A 27117-nucleotide genomic window follows, 5' to 3' on the forward strand; every position below is an offset into this window, starting at 1 on the left:
GCCTGTGAAAGCAATTTTTAATGTATCTGCGACCACTTTGAGGAGTTGAGGTCAGTTTAAAAGAACATATTATTGATCCAATGGGTATTTTTATGCTCCCTTTGGCTAAGATAGCAAATTTTTAAAAAACAACAAAACTTGGTCACAGGTGTAATAATGGACAATATAAACCTATGGAGTGTTTGCAATTTAGTTGATGGTGGTGATCTATCACTTGTTTCATTTGCAGGTCTGTGGAAGGAATCTAATAACATAAAGTGTTTATTTTCTCAATTTGTCATGCAAGAGTTTATCTGCTCCCTACTCATGCTTGCGGGAAGTCACAATTCTCATTATTTTTTAAATAGAGTCAGTAACCCTTTTGTATTATGCAGAACCAACCAATCAATCAAAAATATTTTGAGAGGAACTGCAATATGCTGGGAATAATAAGAAAGGAGAAAAGTGGAGATTGAGAAAGGATAAGAGAGGTGAAGTGGATGCAAAGTAGGAGCAGATGTTTTTGCAGTGCCCTCTTGGAAGGGATAAAGGAAGCTGAGGCAAAGTTGAACGGATCTGCATTGTTTAGATTTGGGTGTCAGAGACTGAGATCTGTGTAGGTTAGAAATTAATGCAGTAGGATCAGAAACTTACTGTGAATCAGAAGTATAAGGAAGAAAATGCAACCACTCTGAGGGTGGGAGAGGTGGCAGGTGAGGAGAGGGGCTGACAAATTCTGCAAATAGGTAGAGAGTCATCTGTATGTAGCCACGGAGTAGAGAAATAAGGTGTTCCCATCTAAACCTACCACATAATTTTGTCTCTGGAGTTGTTGTGGGGCGCCCCTACTAACCATATAGTGTATAAAAAGAACTATAACTATAATCAATGCTGTGTAGCAGTGCTCCAAAATGTATTCATCAAATGCAATGAATGTACCACACAAATGAAAGAAGTTGTCGATTTGGGAGGAGTGGGGAGTGTGGGGGGTGGGGTATATGGGAACCTCTCATATTTTTTAATGTAAGATTTTGTGTGATCTATGTATCTTTAAAAAGAAAAAGATTATAAAAAAGAAAAGAAAAGAAAAAAAAAAAAAGAAATGCAAATTATCTTGACCTACCCCAGGCTTACTGAATCAGAAAAAAAGATAAAAAGAACTATAAATGTTTAGTCCTTGCCCCTTGAGGAGTTCACACTCAAATTAGACATATACTTGCATTTACATGAGAAAACACACACACACACAAAACATTCCAATGCAATGCAATTATTCCTCCCAGTTTTAGGTTCATTTTGTGAAAGTTTGAAAATATATGAATTTACTTCTGCCTAATTTTTGACAATTTTATCTCCATTTTAGACTGAGTTTTTTTGTTGAGGACAATAAAAAAGAGAAAAGTAGATGGCAGAGGATTTTTTTTTTAAACAGCAAATTCTTGAGAGAGATAAAAATAAGAGAAAGTAAATCTGGCCCTTAGAACTATACCCTGGTGGTAACTGTGAGAAGAAAGTGGGCACCAAACTTACAATCAATAACTCTCATTATTTGGACAGAACAAGAGAATTCCTTTGGAGGCCAGGATGCTCCAGATTTTTTACCAGTTGAATATGTTATAGAATATACAACATATAGTCTAAATCAACATTACCTCAGGAGTACAATTTTTAACACGGAGTCTCTAAACCTTAGTTTAGCATTTCACACTTTTATTACAGGGAGTTTGCTGTCTACTGAACTAGTATATATTTGGCTTTTCTTCCTCCATAGTTTTACCTGTTGTGCTGCCTCTCTGAAATATCCTTACCCCACACAGGCTCAACTGATCTTTAAGACCAAGCCCTTATGATCGCTCTAGGTTATCATATTACTCCTCTCCATAAAGCCTTCCCCTTCTACTCTAGGGCAAAGTGATCTTATTTTCTATGAACACCTAGGGTATATTTAGATAATCGTTTGAAAAAAATATTGTACTACCTTTAAATATGTCATATACATTTATGTTCAATTTTTCTGTCTGACTCTTTTAAGATCCTTGATGTCTATATAATTATATTTTAGGTACCACAGTCTCTCACTTAGTGGCATGCTCACTACTTATTTGTTAGACATACAAATATTACACAAAAATATAAGCAAGTCAGAGCAATGCATTTTCATTCCTGGTATACAACCTAGTCATAATCTATTTTTTTAAAATAAGCTCTTGGAATAGGTATGTTAATATTTTATTTAGATTTTAGTATATTGTTTCTATTCACAGTTTTGGTTTCAGATTATGATAGGTTAGTGAAAATGAAACTTTCCAATTTCCCATTTTCTAGAAGATTTGAAGGTTGTTATTAACTAGTGAGTTCAGCAAATCTGTTCCTCCTTCAATTTCCCACCACACTGGAACCAAAAACATCAAGGTCTTAGTTTTTAAGTTCAAAGGTCTTAGTCCAGGTTAAGACGAGAAAGATTTTAACAGGATGTATTAATGAGTACAGTGAGTTCTCTCCCTACCTCCTCCCCTCCCTTGCCACATTCCTGACTCCAAGAGTCTACATAGTCTCCCATCAGGACAGGGAGAGAATAAAGACTGAGAAGAGGGGAGCAACTGTAGCTCAGTGGCTGCATGCCTGCTTTTCATGAATGAGGTCTGGGTTCAATCCCTGGTACCTCCCTAAAAAAAAAAAAGATTGAGAGGAAACATGAACAGTACACACTGTTCCTCCATGTACCTCCAAGTACCTCCATGTCCCTCCCATGTGGGACCTCACTTTGGCCCTTAAGCTCCTAAAAGAGAATGAGGATGGTGATAGATCTCCTGGGAAATATTAGAGATGTGAGGTCAGAAGAGACATATGCTTTGCTTCAGGTCTGGTTGCTCCAGAAGATGCTGAGGCGAAAAGTCTTCCTCAATCCTACATAATATAGTATACCTGAGCAAAACCTCTGCCCGGAGTCTAGATGGCTGGTATGGGAGAGATTCACCCTGAGCCACTTTGGCTCCTAAAAAGGTATGACAGAGCAGCAAATTTTTTTCTTTCTGGTGATTTGAGTGCAATGAGGAATGGGGAGGTCTCACAGTTGAAAGCAGGGATTGGGCAGAGGACAGGAACGGAACCAAATGACTAGAAACCTGATCAGGCAAGCCAGGATTTAGCAGATGACAATGGGGAAGTGTGGCTATACCTGGAAATTGTAAGCCTAACCAGATGCCAACCTGCGAGGGCTACAGCTGGAAATAGCTCACACATACACACCCGTATTATGATTCTACTTATGCCCTTTGAAGGTAAATGCTATCCCAAGGAGAGGGAGAGGAAGAGAGAAAACACTGAAGGGAATTATGTCTATCTGCAAATTATTTATTCTTCTGCTATAATAGGTGCCCCAAATTAAGGGGCCACATTATTTTCAATGTGGTTGAACCACAGAAAAGCAATGGGACCTTTTCACCATACCTGATAATGTCGTTTGTTATGGAGCAATGATAGAGAAATCTGTTCCTTGAGAATTTTACAGAATTGACTTATAAAGCTGTCTGGGTCTTCCACTTTTTGGGGGAAGGGAATAGTCTTTTGTTTAACACATTTTTCCATTTCCCAGTATGGCTATTGGACTACTCTAGTTTCAAATTCTTTCTGTATCAGTTTTAAACTTGTATATTTTCCTAGAAATCATCCGTTTCATCAAGATATACAAATTTAACACCATCAAGTTACCACTGGTCCATTGTGTTATATGTTTCATCTCTTCTGTCTCAGCAATGGAACCCCTCATTCCTAATGGAGTATATTCACGTTTTTGCTCCCCCCCACCATTAACTTTGATGGAGGCTTATTATTTTTGTTGGTCTTTTTAAAAGAAAGAGAAAAATATGGAATATAACAATTAGGTGTGTATGTTCTAGGGTCAGAGACTGACTGTATTCAAATCCTGACTCAGTCCCTTAATATGAGACAGAAGAGACCTATGGGGCAAATTACTTGATCTGTCCATGTATTTTCCTCATCTATAAATTATAGTTAATAATTGTTCCAAACTTGTAGGGATGTTATGTGGATAAAACCAGTTAATGCATGTGAAATGTTTAGAACAGTGCTGGCATGTAATGCTCAGAAAATATTAGCTGTCATGGTGGATGTGGGTAACGGGCACTCGGCATCCATCCAGCCTCTTCTAGTATAGCCTTCTGTACTAGAGCGCCTGAAAAATCTAAAAATCACAGTTTCCAGACTTCTCCAAGACAAGGTTTTGGATGTGCGTAAGGTGGAAGTAGGGTGTGGCCTTCATTCTTTTATTCCAGCTGTTGCTGCCGCCTGCCCCAGAAGTAGAGACGCTGGGTTTTCTACAGCAGCAAAGCCCAGACCGGGGTGGCAAACGGGAAGTTGCAACAGTAGCTGTGACAGCTCCTGATAGCTTCCTGATTTCTAGATAAAATTTCTGATATTGTGTTCTTGAACTCAACAGTCCTACTTGTATCTTCCTAAATCCCCATCTTGATTGTCGCAAGGAAGCGACTGGCAGTGCAGTTCAGCAGTCTTGTTTTAGAAGTAATTGCTGAAGGCCTAGCTGAAAGCCCAATTCTCTAGCCCTTCTAATTATGTCATAATTATCTAATTTACTGTATTAAATACATGTCTATTTAAAATATTTAAAATGGTTTGCTTACCAAAGCTAATTTTTGCTAATATTCTATTATTTTCTAATTCATTAATATCAGATCTATCTTTATTCATTCCATTCTGCAATGTGTCTATTGTTATTTTTCTTGGTCTTAGATAAAATATTTTGTTTCTTTGTTAGCCTTTTCTCCCTGTCCCTCCCTCCCTCTCCTCTCCCCCTACCCTTTCTTTTCTTCTTTCCTTAAGAGTAAAATCATTGAACTCTGAGCACAACTTTGGGTCCAATTTATATCTTGTACTCTTGTTGCTAATACCTAAATTGAATATAATTGCAGATTTCATTTACTCTTTTAACACTAATTCTTTAGCAAAATATTGTCTTCAAGGGTCTATATAGTCTCCCCTCTTTTTTGGACAGTCACTTTATATATATATATATATATATTTTTTTTTTACTGCATTATGATCATAGAATATGGCCAATCATTTGGGAATTGGTATAAATTCTTTTTTTTTTATAAAGGGTTTTACTTTTTCCTTCCCCCCATCCTACTGTTTTTGCTGTCTGTGTCCATCTGCTATGTGATCTTCTGTATCTATTTCTTTTTGTCTTCTCTTCTCATTTTTTCTCCTCTAGGATTCACCAGGATTCAATCCCGGGGACCTCTGATGTGGAGAGAGGTTCCTTATTACCTGTGCCACCTCAGTTCCTAGTTTCTGCTGCGCTTCACCTTGACTCTCCCTTTCATCGTCTCATCATCACCTTGCTGAGTGACTCACTTACACAGGCACTTGGCTCACCATGAGGGCACTCACGTGGGCACTAGGCTTGCTGTGGAGGCACACTCTTTTTCTTTTTTTTACCATTAAAAAAAAGCAAGTCACATTTTAGAGGTTAGGACACAGAATTGACATTTTCAGAAGTTTTATATGAAGTATTTATGTACTTTAAGAAATTACAATGGTACCATTTTGATTAGTCTGAGTGTTTCCAGGCATTGAAATAAATCTTGACTATACAGGTCTCACTCACACTTCAAAGAAAAGAGATCATACAGAAGCATGAATACCAAGAGGCAGAGATCATGGGAGCCACTCTAGAACCTGCCTTCCAGTAATGTGTGTGCAATATCTTGGAGACAATGGGAAATATTTATTTTAACTCTTGGTCTATTTATTAAGTAAATTCTTGCACTGTCTGCTCTACTTTTACAGTTTATTTATATTCTTTTTCTCTTTTTTTTTTCATTTTTATTTCTCGATTTCATCTTGGTTATATATTTTCTATGGTAGTAGTAGAGATTACATATTCACTCATGCTTCTCCCTGTCTCACCACAGAAGCTGTAAAAGCAAACTATTTGTTTTCCCTGCCTCCCTTATAGATAGAGGTTGCCACGAGACACGGTATTTGTCAATGAGCTCTTGGCAAAATTCTGCTTAGGAATAGGGAGTGATTCTGTGACGGTTGGCATCTCTCTTTCTTTACTCACCCTGCCTCACTTCTAGCAATCTCCTCAGTGCAGAGAACAGGCTGATGACTGTTACCATGGCAAGCCAGCCTGGTTTCTTTTTCAGTTCCACCTCTCCTCAAACTAAATATTCCACTTCTCCTGAGGCTCCTCTAGGCCTCTAGATCTTGCACTCTAATCACAGTCTTTCAGGATTGTGCCTTTTACTCTGAGAGAAATCCGTGTTCTGCTCAAGTTTAGGAAGAACATCAGCTTCCTCTCTGATTTCGGTACATTGCTCAGTAAATCTGCTTCCTGTTTTGTAATGCAAGGTTTTAGTGAGTTCAAACTAGAGGAGTTCTGAATTGACCAAGAAAAACATTTGACCACTAGATGACAGTAGCACACAAGCTATGTTCTGACAGGCATGCAAGGACAAGGGCAGGCCCTCGCACTAGAAACCTTCTTGATGCCCGTGGCACAAGGAAGTTACCAGAAGAGAAGTAGGGCAAGGGAAAGCTCCCAAACTCCTGGGAAAGAGGGAAAAAGAATGGGGGGGGGGGGGGGGAGGTTGGTCACATGGCTAGGTTTTGCAGAGTCAGCACAAGGGGTACTCTTGGGCCAGAGAACTCTGAGGGGCTGAAGAGGAAGGGGGCCTTCTAAGTGCACAGTTTTATCTTAGCGCTGGAGAGCAGATGTTGGACCAGTTTCATGGGATATGCAAAGCAGGGTAACTCTAAATGGCTAAAAATTGCTTACTTGTGATGTTTTTGAGCGTCTGTGTGTTTTGTTGTTGTTGTAAGCAATTGGAGATATAAGCATCTGAGTCTGGTGCCTATAGGTTTTTCTAAAGGACCCAGGCTGCTATGAAAAGAAAATAGCACACAGAGCAGCCACTACAAAGAGGCCATCTTTGGCTTATTTATATAACAGAGTCACGTTCATTTTTCTTATTTCATTGAACATGCTGGTTTTTTTCTACTTCATTATTTTCATTGTTTTCATTATTGGTGGGTTTTGAGTAGGGGAGTGAAATAAAAATTCTTTATTTTGCCGTCTTTAACTAAAAAGTTCTAATGAATCATCTTTAAGAAATTTAACATAATTACTTAAGCTCTACTTCTATAAAATGCAGAATTGATAGTAAAATGGCATATTTTGAATTCTTTCTACTTGATACAATTAATTTAGTAATCTTCCCCCTTCTCCAACTTTTCACTGTTTTTTAATACAATGGAATTGAAATACAAAGTGTATTTTATGTATCTTTCATTTTAAGATTATGATTTTTGCATTCAGTTTATAAGTAGATTTGGAATAGTTTTTGAGATATCACTCTTTTGCCAAGTTTCAGTGCTTGCTGTCAGTTATTTCAAACCATGTGTCCTATTAGCTCTTAATTTTGCTTTGCATTTCCCTTTTTTGGAAAGATATTAAGAAATTAACTTTTTACACTTCATTTTCGGGGAGGTTTTGGACCGCAGAGGGGTTCGACAGTGACAGAGGAGGAACACTGGTGTGGGGTATTATTGGTGGGGAGCGCGTGGTTGGGAGGGAGTTCTCCAGGGCATGTATGCAGGGTGCATAAAAATATTTGGATATTTTCATAGTGGTTACAGTTGGGAATGACAGCCGGGAGAGTGCTGAGTTCCTGGCTGGAGGAGCTCTGTCGCATTCTGTAATGGAACAGGAACAATCCCCCAAGTGCAATGGCTAAGACCAACAAGGAATGATGGTCCACCAATGAGCCCTTGATGCTAATGACAATGCTTGTGAGCTTGTGTGCCTGAAATAAGAACTAGGCCTAGAGCTGCAGGGTGCCTAAGAGTTACCTCCTGGGAGCCTCCATGTTGCTCAAATGTGGCCAGTCTCTAAGCCAAACTCAGCATTTAAAATTCGTTGCCTTCCCCCCAGCATGGAACATGACTCCCAGGGATGAGCCTCCCTGGTGCCAAGGGAATACTACCAAGTACCAGCTGGTGATGTGGCTGGAGAGTGACCTTGAATAAAAGGGTCAACTCAGACCAGCAGAATATCTCAGCCTACATGTAATGTCAGGAGTTAAAAATGCCTTTTGACCTTGAATAAAAGGGGGAAATGGAAAGGACAAATGAATTTATATGGCTATGAGTCTCCAAAAAAGAGCCAGGAGGTCATCAGAGGGGTCGCCCTTACACACGCCTCAGCAGAGTCCCAGAGACAGCTAAAGTAGATACAACCCCAGGTACTGGTTCTCCTGAGGGCTACAGAGACCCACAGGTTCTATGGTCATGGCAGATGGACTTCAGTGCCATGTCAGTTGGCCCTACTTTGGAGTTTGTGTTCTGGAGTGTGATGGAGTTGGACTCAGATGTGATCTTTGTTCACAAGGCTCTCCTGTTACTTTTACTGGACCTGTGGTTGGTGCTGGGGTTTAGTGTATACTCAGGAGACCTGAATCTCTGGACTGTCCGTGTGATAGCCAGGCCCTGAGCCTCAACAGACTTACAACTCCTACCCTCTGGTTTATTGGACTTACCCCAGCCAGCTAACAGGGAAGTGAAGAAGGTCAACCACCACACCAGTGAGCCAAGAGTGGCTACAACTGCAACAGGAGAATTGTACCCATCATCCAAGTGGAATCTAAGCACCCTCTCGATATAGAGGGGGAGTGGACATAACCATCCCAGGGTCCACAGAATAGAGGAATAGAGTATGGATTAGAGTGGACTTACTGACATTCTATTCTGGAACTACTGTGATTAGTAATGGAAGTAAATGTAGCATTGATGTGGAGAAAGTGGCCATGGTAGCTGCTAGGGTGGGAAGTGGGAAGAAGAGATGGGATGTGGGGATATTTTCAGGACTTGGAGTTGTCCTGGGTGGTACTGCAGGGACAGTTACTGGACATTGTATGTTCTGCCATGGCCCACTGGGTGGACTGGGGGAGAGTGTAAACTAAAATGTGGACCATTGACCATGTGGTGCAGCAGTACTCAGAGATGTATTCACCAAGTACAATGAATGTCCCATGATGATGGAGGAGGTTGTTGTTACGGGAGGAGTGGGGTGAGGGGGTGGGGGGGCATATGGGGACCCATTTTTTTTAATATAACATTAAAAAATAAAGACAAAACAAAGAAACAAAAAAAGAAATTGACTTTTTAAAACTATACAAATGTTGTCTGATAGCTCTGCATATCTGAGAATGCCGTTCTGTTGCCTTTACACATCACTGCCTACATAGATACGCATAAAATTCTTTGGTTAAACCTTTCCAGCCACTCAGCAGTCAATGTAAGCTAGGATACATTGTGTTAACAAAAGACTTCAAATTTCAGTGCCTGTATTCCCAAAGCTTTACTCCCCCCCACCCCCCAAGTATGTTATTGCTTTAATAACCAGATAAATATAACAGAGCTTTAAAACTTTCACATCTATTACCATGTCATTGGTTTTGTATATGAGAAAACACAACTGGGCAGAAAAAGGAAACAGTCTTTCCAGGGATACTGACCTGAGAATAGTACCACTGATTGCTAGAGGCAGCTTTGTGTCCAAGACTAGCTCAAGAGCCAGGAGGTTGTGCTAGCCACTTTCTTTGTAATCTTGGGCAAGACTTTCTTTGGGCCTCCAGCTCAGATGCTCACCTGTGAAATGGAAGCCAATGTATCTGCCTTGCTTTATTTGCAGAGGTATTGCCAAAGTTTTACTTTTGATCATTCTACTACATTTAATATAATACTTTGATTGTATTAAATTCAAAGGTGTTATGTTTACTTGATAAAAGATTAGGGCTTTGATTTGACCATGTCAGTAGGGTGTGATTCAGGGTGGAGTCTCCATCCCCTTGGTGGGTTGAAATAAACAGACACTCACTCAAGAAGACTCATGGGAAGAGAGAGAGCTCCATAGATGCCAGAGCAGAGAAGGCTCAAACAGCTAAAGCTTAGGGGAGAGAAGGACCATTTGCCTGATAGCTTACAGCTGACCTTGGGAAGAGACCTGAGAGTGATATAGGAAGCCCTGAGAGGCAAGACCAGAGTGGGGGCCTGGACTCTCACAGAGATCAGTGACTATCTTGCTTTAACATGTGGCAACTGACTTTGGTGAGAAAGCAATCTTTAGTTAGATTCTTTAGGGCCTTGTAATTATAAGCTTTTATCCCAAATAAATGCCCTTTATAAAAGCCAACAGTTTTTTGGTTCTTTGCATCAGCAACCCTTTGGCTGACAAATACAGTTGCCCTGGCAAAAAGAACACCAGTTTGCTGGCTCTCAAGTTTCTGCTCAAAAGCAACACTGTCAAATACACTTGCATTTTACTAAGCAAGTCACATGGTCAAGTCTGCTATCAATAAGGTGGGAAGTACAATCCTACCCCAGGGATGGGCAGCCAATAATTGTCAACAATAATGTGATTTACTATATCCTCTGAACATCACAGACATTGTTCCATTTATACTGGCATTTTAATTCATAAAGAAAATTGGTTAAATAAAGACTAGCACAACTACGAGAAGAAACGGGAATAGAAATAAGTTTAAGGGGAAGATAACCATTTCACTTTTAGAGAGATGAGTATGAAGTATCTAGCAGGCAACTATATATGAGCAAAAGGTCTGGTTTGGGGATTAGATTTATGTAATCAATGTTCAGAACTGAATTCATAAGAATTATTGAAAGGAGCAGAGAAATGGTGAGTGGCACCTTGGAGAATAACTGTCAGGTCCAGCCACAGGAAACAGACCTGGTTAAGGAAATAGGAAGAATAGACAGAGAATTTGATGAGCCAGGATGATGCTGTCATATAAACTAAGGGAGTAGAGAGTGCCAGGGTGAGAAAGTATTGGCATTGCCAAAATAAGGACAAAGAATTTCTAATGTTAAGTGGAAAATATTACTCAATGTTGGCATTAGGAGGTCATTGGTGACTTTGGTAAGAACAATTTCTTCAATGTTGGAAGGCAGTAACTGGCAATTAAAGAATGAACACTAAGAGTTTAAGGAAAAAATGGAGTGCAGTATATAGACCACTCCTTTGAAAAGTTCAGAGAAAAAACAATAGAGTTGATGGGGATATAGTTTTCCCCATTGGAATGATCAAGAGACTTAGAAATATTTAAAAAGTCAGAGAATATACTCTGCATATGTGTGTGTGTTTGTATATATACATATTCATTCTTATTTTATAAATAGATGGATATATGAGATAAAATTGCTTGGGCTTTAAAACCGAAATCAGTCAACAAAGTTATGTTTAAATAGTGTAAAATCCATGAATTTAGACTTATTTAAAGATAAAGTTTGATATTATATATGTAATATAATTGATTTTCTGTAACTTATCAGTTTGGATTGAAAACGGTTTAATTTTTTAACAAAGCAAAATATAGAATTCCATTTATTGGTGACTGGCTCTGTCTTAACTGTCTACTATAAAACCTAAGCAACTGAGAACATAAAACAAACAAAGAAAAAACCTGTAAGTTGTATTTTGGTTGGAAATTTCAAAAGTACAGTAAAAAAAGAACTTTTTAAAAGGCATTTATTTATCTCTTAAAATGTTAAGAGATAAGGAAAAACAAAAAAGGAAGCATGAAAACATCTCAGTAACAGAGAAGATCTAGAAAAATCTAGGCCACTGTTTAGCTTCATTCATAGTTTCATCCTAATATGATATAGTCTTGATGATAGAGCTCCCCCAAATTAGCAAGCATTCTGATTAGGATAGTTGGGTCCATCAGGCAACTTAAAAAATAAGAAGTTTGTTTTCTAGTCTTTTCATGACAGAGGAAAGAAGTAAAAAAAAAAACAAAATAAAAACAAATTAGTGTTCCAATAAAAGAAAATAGTACATGTTTAGAATTATCAATAAGACAGCTTAATTCATTCATCTGATTCATTACTACACTTCATTAGTATATGCTAGTTCCTAATTACTTGATTCAAAACTTTTCTGTTGTGACTTGAATATTTTTTGTAACACAGAACAGTGATGCCAAAATTGGAACAATGTTATATCTGCTCAAAACAATTTAACCTTATATCTTTCTACTTTCATGAATTTGATTTTATATAATATTGAAGGAGAGAAGGAATGTGAACATAAACTTCCCTTTTTGATAAAAATGTAGGATTCTCTCAGCTATAACCAACAAAATGCTTCATGTCCAGTTCAATGCTATCTAGATCAATTTTCAGTATAGCAAAAAAATCTCTATATAGGGTTTGAAATACTTTAAAAATACCCAATTCCCAATGATCTTTTCCATAGACAATGATGTAAAGAGTATATTTCTCTAGTTTTTATTTGTGACTAAGTCAATTTTTATCAGGTGCTGGGATACAATAAAAAGACAAACAAATATAGTCGCTGTCCTCATTGATTTATAAACGTTAGTCAAGTAACAACACGTGAAACTATAAAATTTTATCTGTGGTGAATGCTAGGAAGGAACGTTATGTGATTCTATGAGAGCTTTAAATGGTGGAATTTATAACTTTGATAGTTCAGGGAAGGCATCTTTAATATAGGCTAAGAAAGCAGAGACAAAATTTCCAGGCAGAAGGAACAGACTGCAAAGGCCCTGTGGCAGAGGGAGCAAGCCAAGGGGGGAAGGGCTGAAAGCAGGTCAGGTAGGCAATAGAAGAGAAAATGCAGGAATCACCTAGGAGGTGAAAGAGGTATGTGGCAGACCAACCACAACAGGGTGGTCTGGCATGATTGATCTATCAGAAATTTGAAAAAAAAAAAAAAAAGAACTGGAAGCCTATGTAGCTCAGTGGTTGAGTGCTGGCTTCCCACATATGCAGTCCTGGGCTCAATCTCCGGCCCAGTACCTAAAAAAAAAAAAAAAAAAAATTAAAAGCTACTGAAAATTTGGAAGTGGTATCAATTGATTAGAAGGTGTCCAAGTGAATGTGGGCTGACCAGATAAGTGGTTATTGCAGTGGTGAAAGTGAGACTAAGGTAGTGCCAGAGAAAAAAGAAAGAAGTGGTGATATTTGAGAGAAATTTAGGAAACAAAGTGGACAGTACTTGGTAGTAGAGTCAATGCAGGGTATGAGAGAACATTTTGAGGTTTCTGAGTACAATACAATAAACCACCTAGACAAAAAGTTTAAAACACAATTTCTGGACAAATCCAAGGATTAATTATAGCAATTGAGGACAGGAGCAAATGCTTATTAGACTTTAATTTATATGAACTACTGAGAATAATTTGTGTGCCCCATTAGAACAGAACATGTATTCTTTTACCATCCCATAGAATCCTCCATTACAATTTTAAGACTGCAATTTCTGGTTAGAATTGAGCTCCATGAGGACAGACACAAGGTTTTACTTATATCTCTTGTGAGCCCTCAAGTTTCTGACACATCAGCCATTCAAATATTTTCAGAGTGCAGCAATTAGGTCAATAATTGGACTTTGAATTTTTATTTATTTATTTATTTATTTATTTTAAAGATTTATTTATTTATTTAATTTCCCCCCCTCCCCTGGTTGTCTGTTCTTGGTGTCTATTTGTTGCATCTTGTTTCTTTGTCTGCTTTTGTTTCTTTGTCCGCTTCTGTTGTCGTCAGCGGCACAGGAAGTGTGGGCGGCGCCATTCCTGGGCAGGCTGCACTTTCTTTTCACGCTGGGCGGCTCTCCTCACGGGCGCACTCCTTGCGCGTGGGGCTCCCCCACGCGGGGGACACCCTTGCGTGGCACGGCACTCCTTGCGCGCATCAGCACTGCGCATGGCCAGCTCCACACCGGTTGAGGAGGCCCAGGGTTTGAACCGCGGACCTCCCATATGGTAGACGGACGCCCTAACCACTGGGCCAAAGTCCGTTTCCCGACTTTGAATTTTTAATTTTCCAAGTTATTTTAGTGTGGTTATACATTTTATAAACAAAACGTCTTTATATAAAATTTACCAAATACAAAAATTCCATTTAAAAACTTTATTTCCTCACTTACATTTTAGCCACAAAAGCAAATACAGTTTCAACCAAATGTGGCTAAATTAGTGATATGATCAGATTTAATCTTTTCTTGGCTTTCAAATAATGTTAACAGCAACCATATTTTAGTATAGAATAAGTTCTATGTTCCCACAAAGAGGACTGATTAATTATGTGTCACCTAGCTCGGCAATTTTTAGCATGATTAAAGAATATCTGGAATAAATTAATGGTGATTCCCTGAACTTTATTATCTTCTTACAGACCTATTAAAAGCCAAATAAATATTTCATTCAGATCAGCAGATGGCAGTGTTTTACTTTATTTTGTTAGAGGTTTCTCTCCTAAATCCTGGACAGTTTTTATTTTAGAATTTCTACTCAATCTTTGAAATAACATTATTTTGTTAACTTTATGCGTTTGGCCATAGTAAGTATTATAGGACAGGGCTGGTAGAGAAAAAACTAATTCACACATCATTTTAAAGTCTACTTGAACTTTGAAAAGTTCTTTTTCAATATGCCTCTTACTTGTTTTATTGCAAACAATTATTTTCATTTTTTTAAACAGCAGAAAAATCCAGTTGCTTTTAGTTTATTCCTTAGCCTTATTTCTAAGAAGGGTTAATAATGAACAGCAATTCTGGAAATGAAATTTAAATTACATTTAAACAAATGCGGCACCCTTAAAAGTGTTATTGGGCTTCAATATCCCACATGTAAGAGGAACACTTTGAATTCTAAAGCTTTCAGAGTTGAGATTGAACCAGGAGGTTTGGGTTTCATTCAGAGTTCCAAAAGTGTGCAGTAAATGACTTATAATAAGCCATATGAAAACATTTTTTGCTAAAAAATTTTTATGAGTGAAATAAACTTAGTCTGCATACTATTACATTTAATTTGTAAAAATATTATAAGGATCCATAGACACTGGTTTTTAAGAGTCTGAATTCTCCATAAAAAAATAAGAAGGAACTGAAAATCAGGAGAGGCTTCAAACTTCAAGTAGAAATACAATCCATTAAAGATTTATTTATTATTCTCCCCTTTCCCCCTGCCCCACAGTTGTCTGCTCTCTGTGTCCATTCGATATGTGTTCTTTTGTGTCCACTTGCATTCTTTCTTTTTTTAAAGATTTATTTTATTGTGTATTCCTCTCCCCTCCTTCCCCCACTGTCCGCTCTCTCTGTCCATTTGCTGTGTTCTTCTGTGTCCCTTTACATTCTTGGCAGGAATCTGTGTCGCTTTCTGTTATGTCATCTTGCTGCATCAGCTCTGTGTGTGTGCGGCGCCACTCCTGGGTAGGTTGTGCCCTCTTCATGTGGGGTAGCTCAATGCAGGGCACACTCCTTGCACATGGGGCTCCCCCACATGGGGGTCACCCCTTCGTAGCAGGGCACTCCTTGCATACATCAGCACTGCATGTGGGCCAGCTCACCACACAAGTCAGGAGGCCCTGGGTTTGAACCCTGGACCTCCCATATGGTAGGCAGACACTCTATCAGTTGAGCCTAATCCACTTCCCAATAATGAAGTACTTAGAAAAAACATGTTTCTTTTATAACTCTGATCACTACGATGAGCAAAAGGAGAAATTGTTACTCTTCAGTTTCCTTGTGTATTCATGTTATTATTCAGAAATGTAAGGAAGCCTTATGTTGTATTATTTACTTCAGTAAAAACAAAATCAATAACTCAACCAACAGTCCCCAAAACAAAATGAAACAAGACAAATGCTTCAGTGCCTCCTTAGAATGTATTTACAAGAATAATAGAAAAAGTCTTTAATTGAACTTTTCTAAAAACATTTCTCGCCAATTAGTGTACATTAATGACTCTAAATGGCATTGTCTCAGGGACAGCTCAACCGTTAATTATAAGGAACTCTCTAAATTGAGGAATGAAGAATGATACTGAACTTCTATCAGTGCAGATGAGTATGATTTATCATCATTCACTTGATATTTTAGACAGTAATTCAAAAGAGGAAGGCATGGAGCAAAAATACTGTGATTTCCAAAGAATGGAGATGGAGAATAAAAATGAACTATTACCAAGACTACATTCTTGTATGGAATGTGTTTTTTTGTAGTCATTCAATTCCCATGATCTCCAGAGACTTTCATTTGCTTGCCCAGTTTCTTTTCCATCTGGTTCTTTCTTTCAAACCAGGAAAAACAATATGGTAATTCTATTGTTGTAGTTAATAGCCTGAGATAATGGAAATATATTTAAAATATACTACTTAGGTAATTTATTAGTTTAGTAATTTAAAGATATGTCAAGTGAAGCTTTAATTCCCTTTTAATTCTTGTGCTCCACCATAATATAGCATTCTCTTTTCAGGTAATAAACACCTTAAAATTCTATAATTTACTTGCATTTATCTCTGGGATGATTGCATCTGGCCCAACTTTAAAGTACTTATTTAGTCTGAAAAGTAAGTGCACAGGAAAAATTGTTGATATAACAGATTGTCAATACATATTATTCAAACAATTTTCCAAGCCTTTTCTATTATTTTTTCTTTCTTACTTTTTAAATAAATACATATTTTTTGTGAACCATTTCTCTCCATCTTCCTTCACTTAAAGTTATTTTTTGCTTATTCATGTTCATAGAATTTTCAAACATATTAAAAGCAAATATAGCTTTGTTTATTTGCATACTGTAACAAATAAACTCTTCATAGCTCTTCTCCACAATTACTTTATTCATGAATTTTAAGTTGGGACCAGACGCCTGGTGCACAACTGTTTAGAAATAACCCTTCATGTTTGTTCTTCTATTCCCAGAGGAATTTGCTGCACATGCCTAGATCCCTTTCCATCTGGCCTCTGCACAAAGGGTTTGTTCCACTTTAACACAATTCTTTGTTTTATAAGGGACCTTGAGTTTATCTGAGAGTGAATACATATGAAACAATAATCATGTTGCAGGAGAATCTGATCTGACCATTTGTTTTTTTATACCTGAACCTTAAGATGATGGAGAAACTACACTTAGCTGACAACAACAAAGACTAAAGAAGGTAAGAGCTGTAACGGTGACAAATCTGAAACAGAGTTGTAAAAAAAGTAAATGCGAAATGTTTTTCTCCAGATACTATCTATTTTACAGTACTTATGTTCAAATGGCTTGAGTGAAAAAGACAAGCCCTTACTGCATTTATTTTTATGGATATTGCTGAAAAATCTTTATATTTTCCGTTTGTAAGACATTAACAAGAAAATTGCTGTATTTGTAATACAGATTTTTCCATGAACTTTCATGCAATATATTTTCATTTTTCAAGAGAAACATTTATTATTACAGTATCAGTGTAGAGTTCTTCTTCCTTTAGTGTAAAAATCACAATGACAAGATCCCTGAAACCAAATAGTTAAAGTGAAAATCTTCATGTTTTCCAGTCTTTTTCTCCAAGAATATAGTTTTATAAAGGAATAATTAAGAACAGAAGACTTTTGTAGTAATTTTGTATAGTAATAAACTGTAGAAATACATATTCTAAATAAAAAATAAACACCAAAAGACTGAAAAGAAAAAGAGCACCCACGGCTGCACACACATATACCCATACTCATATTCACATAGAAGTGTTTTGTTTTCAATAGTTTATTCCCATGTACTAAAGCTGTCACTAAGACTTTATTTGGAAATTTGAGACAATGATGCAGGTTGTTGATTTCAAACAGAAGAATTGTTGGTAATGAAAGATGGCAATTGAAATCTGGAACCTACTGAGTACAGATTATTTTGTGACGATCAAAGAAAAATAATAGAGCTCTGCTTTTTCCTCCATTACCCCATACAGAATACTATTTTTTAAAAATTAAAATAAACATTCAGGTTTGTTTTGACATATTTTATTTTCAAAGGGCTTTGTGAAAGATGTAAAATTTTGTAATTATAGAATCTTATATTTGAACTTTAAAAAAATTACTCATTTTGAAGTAGAATCTAAAAACCTTTTAAAACATTTCGCCCCATATTTGGCCTGTTGAAGGAAATAACTTTTGAACACATCTGGTCATCTCATTCTGAAAGGGCAAGGTGCTTTTTCTTGATGGCCACTTACCCAAAGAAGCAGAAACTGTAACCCCTAAAGTGCTCACATAAAACATCATGGCCTGTGTTTGTCAGCAGTCCTTAACCTTGAGCAAATATTTACGAATGGATCCAATTTGCCAAAGTGGCTAAAAGGAGACAGCAAATCCAGCTTGCTTCATCTTTATTAGAGGAAATCTTTAAGCTTCTGTAGATTGCAATGTTAGGAAAAACAAGTTTCCCATTAGAGCGATGTTATTATCACTTCCCCACTCTAAGCCTGTCTGAGGGAGTACACCCACATCTGCTGACTCAGTTTGCCTCCATTGCCAGAACTGAAACCTGCCCAAATTGTCCACTGGGTTTGTTGAACAAACAATAGAAGTGCAAAGTGAAATCAGCTATCAGTTCTAAGCTTACTAAAGCGTAATTATTTGGTATAAAAACTGTATTTGTTTGGACTGCAAAGGTAGAAATAATGGCTTGTTACAGGAAGGAAAAGAACCTAAAATTTTGGCGACCGACTCAAGGTCATTGAGGGAAAGCAACATTTAAGCCTGGGCTCTTCAACAAATCGGTCCAACAATGGACCGGAGCCACATGTAGAAAACCATCAAGGAGTTTCAAAGCTGCGTAGTAAAATAGCTAGCGTGGGCAGTTCTTTTGTACTCCAGCTAGAGTAAAATTAAAGCAGTCTTCTGTTTTTCCATCGCTGTCTGACAGCATCCAGCAAATGGGTGTAGGGTTAAAAGGAGACCAGAACCCTGCAGCTATTTCTCAGCGGAGTCTTTGGAAAAACTGGAACTGAGGAGGGTGAGAACCGCGGGAGAGGGGGGAGAGGGCAGGGAGAGGAAAAGGGGAGCAGCCGTGTGCGCCGAGAGGGAAAAGGAGCCGGGTGCGTGTGCGTCGGGAAGGGAAGGGGGAAGGCGCAAAAAGAGTGCAAACGGGTGTTAAACTCAAGCCAAGTGATTCCAGCGCCCGCTGCCCGCAAAAGGGGGCGAAACCTAGCCGATTAGGGTGAGGGGAAAGCGGGAAGCCAAGAGAAGGGAAGGAAGTAAGGAAAGAGGAAGGAAAGGCAGGAGGGGAAACAGCAAGAGCGGCTGCAATTTCTGCGGCCGGCTCAGTAGGAGGAGCAGGAGGGGAAAGAGGAGGATCCAGAGTCAGTCAGTCAGCAGCCCGCGGGAGGTGGGGAGAGCCGGAGGAGGAGGAGGAGGATTAAAGATGGCCACCAGCAGCTGCGGGAAACGGCAACAACCCCACACTTTCTGGGATGGTCCCTGCGGGTCGGCCCGGCCTTGATGGAGAGGAGAAGCCAGAGAGGCCCCGAGGCTGAGGCGGCGGCGGCTGGGACCCCGAGAGGAGGAGGAAGCGGCGGAGCAGTGACCCGGGCAGGAGAAGGGAGAGGCGGCGGCGTCGCTGCCCCGGCCGCCTAGCGCTGCTGCCCGCCTGGCGGACTCGTTCTTGCACCTCGCGGCCGCGAAATCTAGCCCAGCTCGCCGCCCCGTCCCCCCGCAGCGGGGGTCGCGGGCCCCGCCGCCCCCTCCCGGTCGCCAGCGCGCCCCTGGCGCGCAGCTCCGGCCCCCGCGGCCCCTGCTTGGGGCGAGGCCCGCCCGCGCCCGCTCGCCGGTGAGTGCCCCCGCCAGCTCCCCGCGCCCCGCGCCCGCGGAGAGGCGGCGCCGCCGGGTCCCTGCGCGCAGGGGCCGCTTTGTTCGCGCGGGGCGGAGGCGCTGCCCGCTCGCGGCCCTGAGCCCGCTGTCCCTGGGGACAGGCCGCGGCCCAGCTGCTGTCCTCCGCGGGGACCGCGCTGTCCCGAAGCCGCCGCCGCGGCCCGGGAGGCCGTCCTGGCTCGTGTGTGCAGCTGCGGCCTGGGAGGGCAGCGCCGCGGTCGGGCCGGGGTCGGGGTCACGCGCGGCGGGCGGAGGGGAGAGATGCTGGAGTCTTGGGGGGTTGGGGAGGAGACGGCTGGACCTTACCTCCGAATGAGCGGTGGGGGGCGTAACCTGGCGGCCCCGGTCACTCAGGGATGAGGGTCAGGGTCAGGCTCCGGCCCCTCCGCTAGACCCGGCGGGGTCTCGGTCGCCGGAGCTCCCCGCGCGCGGGCTCGGTCGAGCGAGGCCTCCGTCCCCCGGGCGCTACCTCCCGGGCTGCGGCCTCGCCTGGCGTATTTCCGAGCCCCGCTCTGTCCCACGCCCGGTGCTGGAAGCCCTTCGTCTCGGAAGGAACTGGAGATGCTCTTGGGAAGTGTGTCTGTTTACCCGCTTACTCTCCTACGGGGGATGTGGTGGCACCAAATACATTCTTGGTCACAGTGCGATTAAAAAGCAGATGTGACCTTTCTGACCAAAAGCCATTTGGCCGATCTGGCCAGTATTTTAGACTCAGGTGCAACATCTTTCATTGATTTCTACCATTTAATTCTGATCTTTACAGTACTATGTCTTCCCTTCACAGAAATAATCTGATAAAACAGATTGAAAGGATATTTACTATACATATATGAACTCTTATATTGACTTCCAGTGCCGTAAAAATTATTTTCTGTGAGAAAATGGTTATAATGTATAGGAAAAACTATATTTTTGCTCAGTAATGGGCGTGAGCTGGTTAGTGCCAATTGGTTATTATGTAGTCTGAAACCAAGCAATTAAAAAAGAAAAAAAGCTTTTGTAGCGTATTTTCAGATTGGTATTTGTTAACAGGTTTAGAACAGTTAACTTCCCACCATCATATTATGTAACAAATAAGCATAACATAAAACAGAACCAAAAATATGTTGATTTAGGAAAAGTATAACTAGATGTGGTATTCATGAATGAATACTGTAAAAAATAATCCCCCTTTTAAAAGAAAAATAAAACTTTATCACAGACTTTTTTTGAGTGTAGGAATTACTTTGGTATGTTTTTATATTTAAATATATATGCTGCTCTAGACTCTTGAAACTCTTATGATATTTGAACATGAGTAGTACATGTTATGCTTTGAATCATTCTTAAGCTGCTAGAAATATAGGATTCTCCCAAATTTTTAAGTTGAAATAGTCATGTAAAAATATTATGCTTCTAACTTAAAATTTCAGCAAAAAGGATATATGAAGTAGAAAATAGGATGTTCTGGTATTACCTGCAAAATGTTTTTTAAAAGAGTAAATGAAACATTATTCAGTATTAGTTGGATTTTATATTTTGAAGATTCTTATATTCCACTGCCGAACTTTGCAATTTTAAGAGTTTACATCAAGAGTCCTTAACTTCACTCGTGTGCTTCAGAAGGTCCTTGAATCCCTAGAAATCAGATGCTGACTGTAGCATATATTTGCATTTTTTTCAGGGTTTGTGTAGTCATGTCATTTTCAAAAGGGTCTGGGTCCACAAAAGATTTTGAACCACTGGATTTATAATTAAAGGATAAATCTCATATTTGGAAAGTTATTATTCTTAAAGAAGGTTGGATTTGATAATGTATGGCCTTCACTTCCAGTTATGTCTAAGAAATGTTTGACTTTACCATAAAGAAATTGTTTTTTTTGCATTCCCTCCTTGAAAACCCAAGAAACTGTTAATCCCATTTTATAGATAAGGAAATAGGTATTTAGAGAGGTGTGCTCAAAATCGCACAGCCACTAGCAGAACAGACTGTCATGAAGTCAGAGTCAGTATTCCTAATAACGAGGCTATACTAGGATTTGAATCAATGATAGCATTTGGTTGATTTTAAAATTAGTAATTTATGTTTTAGTTAAAATTGAAAAATGTATCTGAGATTATCATAATGAACAATATCTTGGGAGTTTAGAGCCATGGACTCTGAGTTGGAAGGACCTTAGTGATCAATGAAACCAGTCTGGCAGGCTTCCCACCCAAAATAGGGTGTTTCTACAGCATCCTTGGTGGGATCAAACAGCCTCTGACTTTAGTACTTCCTGTGATTTACAAGTTCATTTCCTTTTTTTTTACATTTTAAATATTTTTCTATTGATGTCATAATCTGCCTTCCTGATATTTCCAGTTCTTCATATTTATGAGGCATTTATCCATAAAAAATTAAATTATAAAGGAATTATTTTTTTAAAAAATCAGACTTATTGAGGTATAATTTACATGCAAGAAAAAATTTGACAAATGTATGTAATCATGTAATCATGAACATATCCATCACTCTAGAATTTCCCTCATGCCCCTTTGTAGTCATTCCCTTACCCCCATCCTCACTCCTAGGCAACCAATGATCTGATTAATGTTCCTTTTGTTTTGACTTTTCTGGAATATTATATAAATAGAATCATACATTGTGTAGCCTTTTGTGTCTTTTACTTAGCTTTTGAGATTCATAAAGTTGTTGCATGTGTAAGTAGTTTATTCAGCAGTGTGTTAGTAAATGTTTTAACAACTTGCTTTCCAAAAAAGAAGAAAAAACAACTCCATGATTTGTAGCATTTGCTAATTACTGTAGTGTAAATATTCCCACCATGGCTTATATTAAGCTATTTAAACCAGTTTGCAGAATTCCTGAACGTTTAATTTAACAGTGGACTCTCATGAACTAGTTATCAGCTTGCTCTAGCACACCATTGAGTTTGTTTATTTCAGTTGTTGAGTAGAATTCTAATGTATGGATGCACCACAATTTGTTTATCCATTTACCAGTCAGTGAACGTTTGAGTTATTCCCAGTTTGGGTCAAATATAAATATAAATATAAAGCTGCTATAAATATTTGGCTGCATGTTTTTGTGAAAATTCTGATAGTGTATATTTAACTGTATATTGAACTGCCAAACTGTGTTTCAAAATGGCTATACAGTTTTGCATTCTTACCAAGTGTGTGAGAGTACAAGTTATTGTGCATCCTTACAAGCATTTCGTATTGTCAGTTTTAAAAATTTCAGCCATTTATTATGTGTGTAACAGTCTGCTTTAACGTTTTTGACATTTTAATTTTAATTTTCAGTAGTATTTGGACCTGTAATGGATGTTTATGATAGATGCTTCTAATTTTTTTTCCCTTGGCCATCAGTTATGACCTCACTATGAAGGTTATATATAGTTCTTAAAGTAATTTCTTGCTGCTTATTATGCAGTCGCCTTTCATGGTGTTAAAATTGCATATTTTTAAAAGACTTATTAGTGAATTGTTCTAATGTTAAACTGTTGGCTTTTTTTTTGAACATGATGTTTTTTCAAAGTTAAGGGAATAAAATATAGTTTAAGAAAAATTTAGAAATTTTAAAAATTCTAAAAAATTTTCCTAAAACATTTCTTCAGCTTTCACTTGGACTTAAGAAAAACTATTAAGAGAAATGTGTAACTATTATAATCTTGTACCAATATGCCAATACTTTGATTTCACCAATGAGTTTATAAAACTCATAGGACTGTTTCCTATTTTAAAATCTTGAGACTGTTAAATTGGTTACCATTCTTTTTGAAACCTCAGTATCAAGATATTGCTTTTGAAATTTCTTGTAGTATTAATGTGGACGAGAGGTTGAATAACATAAGCCTGGTCTGAACACTTAATTTTCAATAGTAAAATGCTATTTTACCCTCTCAGTATAGTATGTAATTAACTGGGAAGGTGATACGATATACAACATTTAGAAGAGTAGACTTGCATAACAAGGAGTAACGTTAGGTTATAAATCTCAATAGCCCTGGCAGTGGTTGGAATACCCTGTAGTAACGAAAATAAGAGATATTTTTATAAGCCTCCTCAACAGTTCTCATAGAAAATGGAAACTTTGTTCAGCCATTGACTCATTCATTTGTTCATTCACACACACGCACACATGTCTTGTACATATGCCACGCAAGGTTCTTGTCCAAATAGAGCTTACAGTTAAGTGATAGAGATCATTGAACAAAGTACAATAAGTGATGTATTAGGGTCGTAGATGCATATCGGGAGCTCAGGGTTAATGTCAGAAATAAGTATCGACAGCATGTGAGGAGGTCCAGAGATGAGAGGAAACACGTTAAATAGTAAACATCAGGAATATAGTATTCAAACAAAGCAAATTTTTATTTTTAGTTGCATGTAAGGCAGTCTGTCAAATGTGAGAATTAAGACAAATGCCAATAGGTGTCTAAGCCTACCCTTTTTTTTTTTTTTTTAATTTTTTTATTTTTTATTGACTTTGTAATAATATTACATTAAAAATATATATGTGAGGTCCCATTCAACCCCACCCCCCCACCCCCCCTCTACCCCCCCCAACAACACTCGTTCCCATCATCATGACACATCCATTGGATTTGGTAAGTACATCTTTGGGCACCTCTGCACCTCATATACATTGGTTCACATCATGGCCCATACTCTCCTCTATTCCATCAAGTGGGCCCTGTGAGGATTTACAATGTCCGGTGATTACCTCTGAAGCACCATCCAGGGCAGCTCCATGTCCCGAAGACGCCTCCACCTCTCATCTCTTCCTGCCTTTCCCCATACCCTTTGTCCATTATGTCCACTTTTCCCAATCCAATGCCACCTCTTCTATGTGGACATTGGATTGGTTGTGTCCATTGCACCTTTATGTCAAGAGGAGGCTCAGATTCCACCTGGATGCTGGATGCAATCCTCCCATTTTCAGTTGTAATCACTCTAGGCTCCATGGTGTGATGGTTGTCCTTCTTCAACTCCATCTTAGCTGAGTGTGGTAAGTCCAATAAATCAGATTGTAGGTGCTGGAGTCTGTTGAGGCTCAGGATCTGGCTATCACATTGTCAGTCCAGAGATTCAAATCCCCTAAATATATCTTAAACCCCAACATTAACTGCACCTCCAGCACATTAGCATGAAAGTCTTATGAAGGGAGATCCCATCTGAGTCCAGATTCATCACACATAAACACCATTTCCAAAGAGGGGCCATCTGCCCTGGTAGTTAACCCCATCGGCCATGACCATAACTCCCATGGGTCTCTTTAGCCCTCAAAGGAACCAATATCTGGGGGTTGTATCTGCTTTATCTGTCTCTCTGACTCTGCTCAGTTGTGCATGAGGGCAAACCTTCTGCCAGCCTCCAGACTCTTTTTTAGAAACTCGTAGCCATATAAACTCATTTCTCCTTTCCATTTCCCCCTTACTTTAGGTCAAACAGCATTTTAAAGTCATGGTATTTTATGTAGACATGGATATTCTGCTGATCCGCATTGAACCTTCCGTATAAGGTCATTTTCCAGTTGCATCATCAGTTGGTAGTTGATAGTGGTCCCTCGTTGCCAGGGAGGCTCATCCCCGGGTGTCATGTCCCGCGCTGGGGGGAAGGCATTGCATTTACATGCTGAGTTTGTAAGCCTACCCTTTTTTATTGCCTGTGCCCAATCTTCACTTATACTCAGCAAGGTTTATAGGGTGTTTTAGTTTTCTAGGCTGCTCCAGCAAATACCATGGAATTGTTTGGCTTAAAGGTGGGAATTTATTAGATTTGAGGCTGAGAAAATGTCCACATCAAGGCATCATCAGGGTGATGCTTTCTTCCCAAAGACCAGCTGCTGGCTATCCTTGGCCCCTCAGCTACATGGTAATGCATGTGGTGGTGTATCCTGGTCTCTCCCTTCTCTGCCTGGTTTCATTGATTTCAGCTTCTTGCTACCTTGGCTCTCTCCCTCTTTGTCTGCATTCATTTTGTTTATAAAGGACTCCAGTATTTAGAATTAAGTCATTCATCCCAAATGAGATGGGTCACACCTTAACCGAAGTAGCGTCATCAAAAGGTCCTACTTACAGTAGGTTTATGCCTATAGGAATGAATTAACTTTAAGAACATGTTTTCTGGGATACCTTAGTTCCAAACCATCACACAGGGAAAGTAAAACTGGGGGTAAAATAAAGCATACAGTTACTAAATTATTGAGATTTTAGTTTGACAGTTTGCTTTTTCCTGACATTCATAACTGATAATTTAAACTTGTGGTCTTTGAATTCATCCCCACATATTGTAAGAAGCAATAATACAGAAAGGATTGTAGCATTATGTTTGATGCATTTAGAAACTAATACTTGTTTAACATTATCTTGTATTCTACTGATTAAACAAGTGTATTGGACTTTTATTGCTACCAGCAAACTTGTTAAGTTTTAATTTTATATATTAATATATGATAAATCTTAATGACATTTAGAAGCATTGATTTTATTCTGGGATATATGATGGTTTTTAGTTTTTCATGTGGCGCAGCAACACATTTGAAGGCCATTTTATTCTGGGATATGTGATGGTTTTTAGTTTTTCATGTGGAGCAACAACACATTTGAAGGCCAATCATTTAAATATAATTTAAAAGTAGTACATTTGTGTATTTTTATGTTCAGCATACATCTTCTTTGCTTTCAACTTTTATTTTGAAATAATTTCAAGTTTAAAGGAAAATTGCAAAAAATAATTCAGATACCCAGATATCCAGATTTACCTGCTGTTAGCATTTTGCCTGCCTGCCTGCCTGCCTGCCTGCCTGCCTGCCTCCCTCCTTCCCTCCTTCTTTCTTCCTCCCTCCCTCCTCCCTCCCTCCCTGCCTTCACCTCTGCACCACTGCCTTCTCTATCTACCTAACTCTCTACTGAACATTTGAGACTAGGCTAGATACATTATGCTTCTCTAACACTTGCTATTTCCAAATACATTTCCTGAGAACAAGGACACTCAGTATGTAACTACCTTAAGTACAGCTATCAAGTTCAAGAATTTTAATATTGATAGAAAGCGCATACAGTTTGCATTCTGATTTTTTTCACTTGTCCCAGTAATGTCCTTTTGGGAATTTTCTTCCCCATTAATAGATCCAGTCCAGGATCATGTATTACATTTAATTTTCATTATCTCTTTAATCTCTTTTTTAAAGTTATGGTAACACATATCCAACATAAACTTTTCCATCTCAGCCATTCCCAAGCATACAATTCATTGACATTAATCACATTCCCAATGTTGTGAATCACTGCCGTATATTATCAAAACTTTTCCTTCATCTCAGATAGAAACCTTGTACCCTTTTTGTGTTAATTCCCAACCCCCTTCTCCAGCTTGTCACTACTTTCTGTCTATTCTCCTTATTTTATTTAAGTGGAATCCTCTTGCATCTGGCTTATTTCACT

The 27117-nt window shown here is 38.9% G+C and overlaps 1 protein-coding gene and 1 long non-coding RNA gene across 4 annotated transcripts in view; one reads left to right on the top strand and one right to left on the bottom strand.

Moving 5' to 3' along the window:
- Positions 1–20204, bottom strand: part of LOC139439217 (uncharacterized) — a 70933-nt gene extending 50729 nt beyond the window's left edge. Inside the window, exon 1 of the long non-coding RNA XR_011649000.1 lies at positions 19997–20204. This is a non-coding gene — a long non-coding RNA (uncharacterized lncRNA). The remainder of the gene's footprint in view (positions 1–19996) is intronic.
- Positions 19183–27117, top strand: part of WDFY3 (WD repeat and FYVE domain containing 3) — a 332829-nt gene continuing 324894 nt past the window's right edge. For 2 of the 3 annotated variants that reach the window (XM_058296161.2, XM_058296178.2), the window contains exon 1: positions 19204–19649. The gene's annotated coding sequence lies outside the window, so the exon portion shown is untranslated. Of the gene's footprint in view, positions 19650–27117 lie in introns of all 3 variants that reach the window. The other variant, XM_058296171.2, reaches the window with a different exon arrangement.

The sequence above is a fragment of the Dasypus novemcinctus genome, chromosome 1 (assembly GCF_030445035.2).
Source record: "Dasypus novemcinctus isolate mDasNov1 chromosome 1, mDasNov1.1.hap2, whole genome shotgun sequence".
Lineage (NCBI taxonomy): Eukaryota > Metazoa > Chordata > Mammalia > Cingulata > Dasypodidae > Dasypus > Dasypus novemcinctus.